Genomic DNA, 5,339 nt, shown 5'->3' with positions numbered 1-5,339 from the left:
GAAGACTCTTGAGCATCCCTTGGACTGCAGGGAGATCCAACCAGTCCATCCTAAAGAAGATCAGTCCTGGGTGTTCATTGGAAGGACTGATGTTGAAGCTGAAACTCCAACACTTTGGCCACCTGATGCGAAGAACTGATATTTGAAAAGACCCTGATGCTGGGAGGGATTTGGGGCAGGAGGAGAAGGGGACGATGGAGGATGAGATGGCTGGATGACATCACCGACTTGATGCACATGAGTTTGGGTGAACTCCAGGAGTTCCAGGACAGGGAGGCCTAGTGTGCTGCAATTCATGGGGTCGCAAAGAGTCGGACATGACTGAGCGACTGAACTGAACTGACTGACTTCTAGGAGAGGCTAAAGCAGCGTGCAATCACGTTTGTGGATGCGAAGAGAAGGAAATGGCAACTGACTCCAGTATTCTTGCCTGGGAAATCCCGTGGACAGAGAAGCCTGGTGGGCTAACAGTCCATGGGGTCACAAAGAGTCAGACACGACTGAGCAACTGAGCACATATTTTCTACCTGTACGAGAGGCTAAAGCAGCAGGCAAACACATTTGTGGATGCTAAGAAGAAAGCCAGGAAGGAGAAGAAGAGCAATGATTAATAAAGGCAGTGACTTTGCTGTCACTCTCAATGGCAACTGCCAATGACTGTTCTTGAATGAGTAAAGGTCAATGTGTGAACAAATGATTAGATAAATGTTTCATACTTTCTGGTGAACGAAAACAACAGCAGCAACAACAAACACTTTCCTAATCCCTAAGATTGTCGTCCACGGCAGCGGGCAAGGGTGGCAGGCACATATGGGTGCTTTATATTAGTCTTAGAATGTCATCTGTGAATTTTAGTAAGGAACACTGGGCTTCCCTGGTGGCTCAGGGGTAAAGAATCTGCCTGCTAATGCAGAAAACACAGGTTCAATCCCTGGGTCGGGAAGATCCCCTGGAGAAGGAAATGACAACCCACTCCAGTCTTCTTACCTGGGACATCCCATGGATAAAGGAACCTGATGGGTTTCATGAGGTCATGAGGTCATGGGGTCTCAAAAGAGTCAGAAAGGACTTAGTGACTAAACAACCACAAAAAGCACTAGTAGAAACTAACTCAGTAGGTTTTAAAACTCTGGAGGTCAAGCATGGAATTCCGTAGAAATGCTCTGTCATGAAGACACTGCTAGGAAACAACTCTGGAGCTGTGTGGTGTTTGATTCAGGACCTCACAAATATAAAAGAGAAACAGTAAACTGAGAAAAGCCAAAAGTCAGAAAGCTGCCCCAAGCAAACACATTACTGCCCTCCCTGTTAAGTTCTAGGCTATTCACCCCAACCTCAAGGACTCTGAGCTCTTCCCAGCTTCTAACTTGACCAGACATTTTTTTGGTTATAATAAAAGGAGGAAGAAAATAGATTATTTGGAGAAGATGGAAAATAACATGAGAAAAATGAGAAAAGCAGCTGGACTAAAGACATACTTGCCACCAAAGCATCATCCTTTCTTCAAGGATATAATCTGCCTGCTGAGCCTATCCACAAATATTTTTGAAACTCAGAAACATACAGCACACTTTTTATAAAAGGATATTACTGTTACTTCTTCAACCAAGGACCTAAGCACCTTGGGTTAGATAAGATAGCACCTAATGTTCTCCATCTCCTAGTATTCACACCCTGTGTAATCCCCCTCCCGTTGAGAGTGGGAAGGCCAACAGAATACAGCATAAGTGATGGGATTCACCCACATGATTACATTAAAAATCTCTGTCTTGCTAGATTTTCCTTATTGCTTTCTCCACTTGCATACTTTGATGAAAAAAGTGGCCACGCTGGAGAGGTCCACAGAACAAAGAACTAGAGCAATCTCCAGCTAAGAGCTGGGAAGGATCTGTAACCTTTAGTTAAAAAGTCCTCTGAGAACTAAATAACCTGAAGGAGCTTAGAAATGGATCTTTCACCACTGAGCTCTCAAATGAGACCACAGCCTCAGCTAGCAAGTTTATTTCAGTCTTGTAAGAAACCCTGAAACAAAGGAATCAGCTAAGCTATGCCCAGCTCTTGACTACAGAAACTGTGAGTATTAATAAATGTGCATCATTTTAAGCCATTCAGTTTGGGATAACTTGTTATACAGCAATAGATAACCAATGCAATACTGATCTAAGCTGAGACATCAAGGAAAGAATGTCTGTTTTTCACAATTTTGAACAATTAATCTTGCTGACCATGCTAGAGTCTGTAAAATAAGACACACTCTTCCAAGCTGCCTATATCCAGCACATATGTGGCAACCTCTTAAGCCACAGGGAGGCGGTGGGGGGTGGGGTGGGGGCGGAAGGGCTTTGAGAGGTGCCAAATGGGAAAGTCATTTAGTCCATGAAGAGATACTTACTGATTTGTTAAAACAGAAATTGGTATTGGCTTGTGTTCTAAAGAGCTTTTAAATCTCAGAGGATGATAAATCGAGTGCTACCTCCATATTTTCAGTCAGAGGCTTTAGTTATAAGTAATTCCACATGCTGTAACTCTCAGCAGTATACAAGGAGGCTGCCGTAGGAAATGAACCCTCATGTGCCTGAAGCCAGTGTTTATGTTATCTTTATGATGAGACTCACATCAACACACACACACACAAACTGTTTTTGTGAGAGGACAGATTAACTGAACTTACTTTTCAATTGCATCAGCTTCTTTTTTAACGTAATGACGAATGGATTCAATTAGACAGAAACCATATTTGTGGCTGACATATCAAGGGTGTTACTTCTTCCCACAGATTTCATTATGCACACCGACTAAAGGCATTGCCTTTCTCTGCTGTCTCTCCAGGTTACACTTGTAGGCAGCTCTTTGACCAGAGACAGTAGATTCTTCTTAATGAGACCCTGGCAAAAAGGAAAAGAGAAATCCTCTGAGACACTGGTCAAGAGACAACAAGGTACTTTCTCCTCTTTTTACTCCTCAGCTTCTTGGCATTGCCCTGGCTGCATGCCTCCTCTATCTTCTCATGCACATGCTGCCAGCAGAACATCCACGGCAAATAAAGAGCCAAGCTCTTGGGCCGGGCCATCTGCAGGGGCTGTGATGGAGCTGGACACAGCTGACCAATGGAGTTAAGACCTGAGTCACCCAGTGCTTCTCTTTGTTAAATTCGCACCATCTTTACCTCTGTCACCAATCTCAAGTTAGAGGGTCCCCACGATCACTCTATGGTTTGACAATTCGCTGGAAGGACTCACAAAACTCACTGAAAGTTGCTATATTCACAGTTACGGTTTAAGACAGAACAGGGACAGAGATTAAAAGCAGCTAAGGGAAAAGAGACATGCAGAAGTGTCCAGGAGAGTCCAAAGCATGGGACCTCTAGTTGTCTTCTCCCAGTGGAGTTATGGACACACTTGATTTCTCACAGCTCCAACGTGTGACGATATGCATGAGCCAGTGCCAACCAGACAAGCTCACCTGAGCCTTGGTGTCTACAGATTTTATTGTGGCTCAGTCACATAGCCATGGCTGACTGGTCATGCGGTCAACCTTAGTCTCCAGAGGTCAAATTCATACCACATGACCCAAGGACCCTTCCTATAAATCACACTGCTAGCATAGGCTATCTGGCTTGGCCAAAGGTCCCCAGGTTAAACAAATCAAGGCAAGATATTCCTAGGTCTTAGAGGTTACCTCCCAGGAGCCAAGGGCAAAGGCCAAACCTCTTTGGGTGAAAGATTAATCGTTTATTGTCCATCCAGACCTTCTTGTTCCACTTGACAGAATTTCTCTGCAACATCCCTCCAAACTTACACCTCTCCTAATCTATTCCATCCTCAAGAACAACACCAACCATCATCCAAGTGATCAAGCCACTTGCACCCTAATTCAAGCCACCATCAGTTCTCACATTGGGGGTTTCTGGCAAGTGCAGCTGGGTAGATAGATGAAGGTAGCTCAGACCGGGCGTTTGGGGGGCCCTGAGTGTGTTGCAGAGTGCTAGTACCGGCCCAGGATGCTGCACCCTGGCCCTCCTTCCCCCAGAAGGACCCCGAACCTCCAGCCAGGGCTTACTCGGTTCGCCAAGGAAGCCTAGCTTCAGAGCCTGGACAAGAAGATCTGCTCCCTGCCCAGTCCTGAGTCCCAGACGCACAACTCAGAAAGCAAAACTCAAGTTTCAGAAACTGCTGGGCCCCCAGAACAGAAGGGGAAGAAAGCACATTAGAAATCCCAGGTGCGGGTCCCTGTGGAGAAGCCTCAGGGCAGGAAGTCAGCGGCAGTGAAAGAGGAGGCGGAGGCCTTCAGCTCCACTGCGGGCCCTGCGGATGGCCTGGCCTCAGCGCCCGACTCTTCATTTGCGGTGGACGTCCTGTGACAGCGCCTGCATGAGAAGATAGGGGAGGCACGCAGCCAGGGCAACGCCAGGAAGCTGCTTCCCACCTCTTTGGGGAAAAGATGCTGGAGGAAGCTGAGGCAGCAGGAGTAGGACCGGAAGTAGAGGGTGCGGAGGGAGCTGGGGATGAAGGAGAAAGCCGCCAAGGTCTCCAAGGGGCCCCCTGAGCTGCCGGGCCAGCCGGGCTGCTCTTCACTGAGGTAGAGATGAGTCAATAAGAGGGGCAGGCCTGCAAGGCGCAGCGCAGGAAGGAGAGGAGGCAGAAGGTGAAGGGGCTGATGGGCTGGAGCAGCTGCCAGACGGGGACGCGGCCTAGGCCCGGGAACTTCAGGCCAAGATGCAGGGACGAACCTGCTGTACAAGGCCAAGGGCGTGAAGATCCTCAACGGCCAGCACCTGCAGCCGGAGGTCCAGGAGAAGCGGCGGGCGCAGCGCGAGTGCACGTGTGAGAAGCGCAGGGCCCGTGGCCCAGGTGGTGGGGAAGATGCTGCTGCAGGACCGATGGCGGCAGAACCTGCGCAAGAAGGCGGTCAAGGCCGAGGGGCGCCTGGAGAAGGGCCGCATCCTGCACCCTGGTTCTGGAGACCGGCCTGGCCTGAGGGCCCGGATGCTCGACCCCAGGCAGGCCCTGGCTCTGGGTGGAGAGCGGACGCTGTCACACTCCGCTCAGCGACTTGTCCAGGGCTCAGGCCGCGTGGGCACAAGAGCCTTCAGATCTGGGGAAGGGTTGATCCACATCTAGACCCCAGCCTCCTCTCATGAGGCCAGAACGCTCCCTGAAAGTTGCAGGGTTGGGGACGAGGGAGCGGTAAGGAGGCGGTGAGCGCCAGGTAAGGAGGGGCGGGCTTCACTGACCCGCTCTGTATCTCCCGAATTCACAGGAGCAGAAGGGAATGGCCTTTGGGACTGCTGTGTCAGCCCCAAACTCTTTTGAAAAGGACGAAAACCAGCGACTGAAGCC

At 49.2% G+C, this 5,339-nt stretch overlaps 1 pseudogene; it reads left to right on the top strand.

The window, feature by feature from the left end:
• The first annotated feature begins 4,000 nt into the window (after positions 1–4,000).
• On the top strand, positions 4,001–5,120 carry LOC113897506 (annotated as a pseudogene).
• The last annotated feature ends 219 nt before the right edge of the window (positions 5,121–5,339 follow it).

Source organism: Bos indicus x Bos taurus, chromosome 8 (assembly GCF_003369695.1).
Source record: "Bos indicus x Bos taurus breed Angus x Brahman F1 hybrid chromosome 8, Bos_hybrid_MaternalHap_v2.0, whole genome shotgun sequence".
Classification (NCBI taxonomy): domain Eukaryota; kingdom Metazoa; phylum Chordata; class Mammalia; order Artiodactyla; family Bovidae; genus Bos; species Bos indicus x Bos taurus.
Note: the sequence above shows the minus strand (reverse complement) of the source record. Positions and strands in the feature narration are given on the sequence as shown.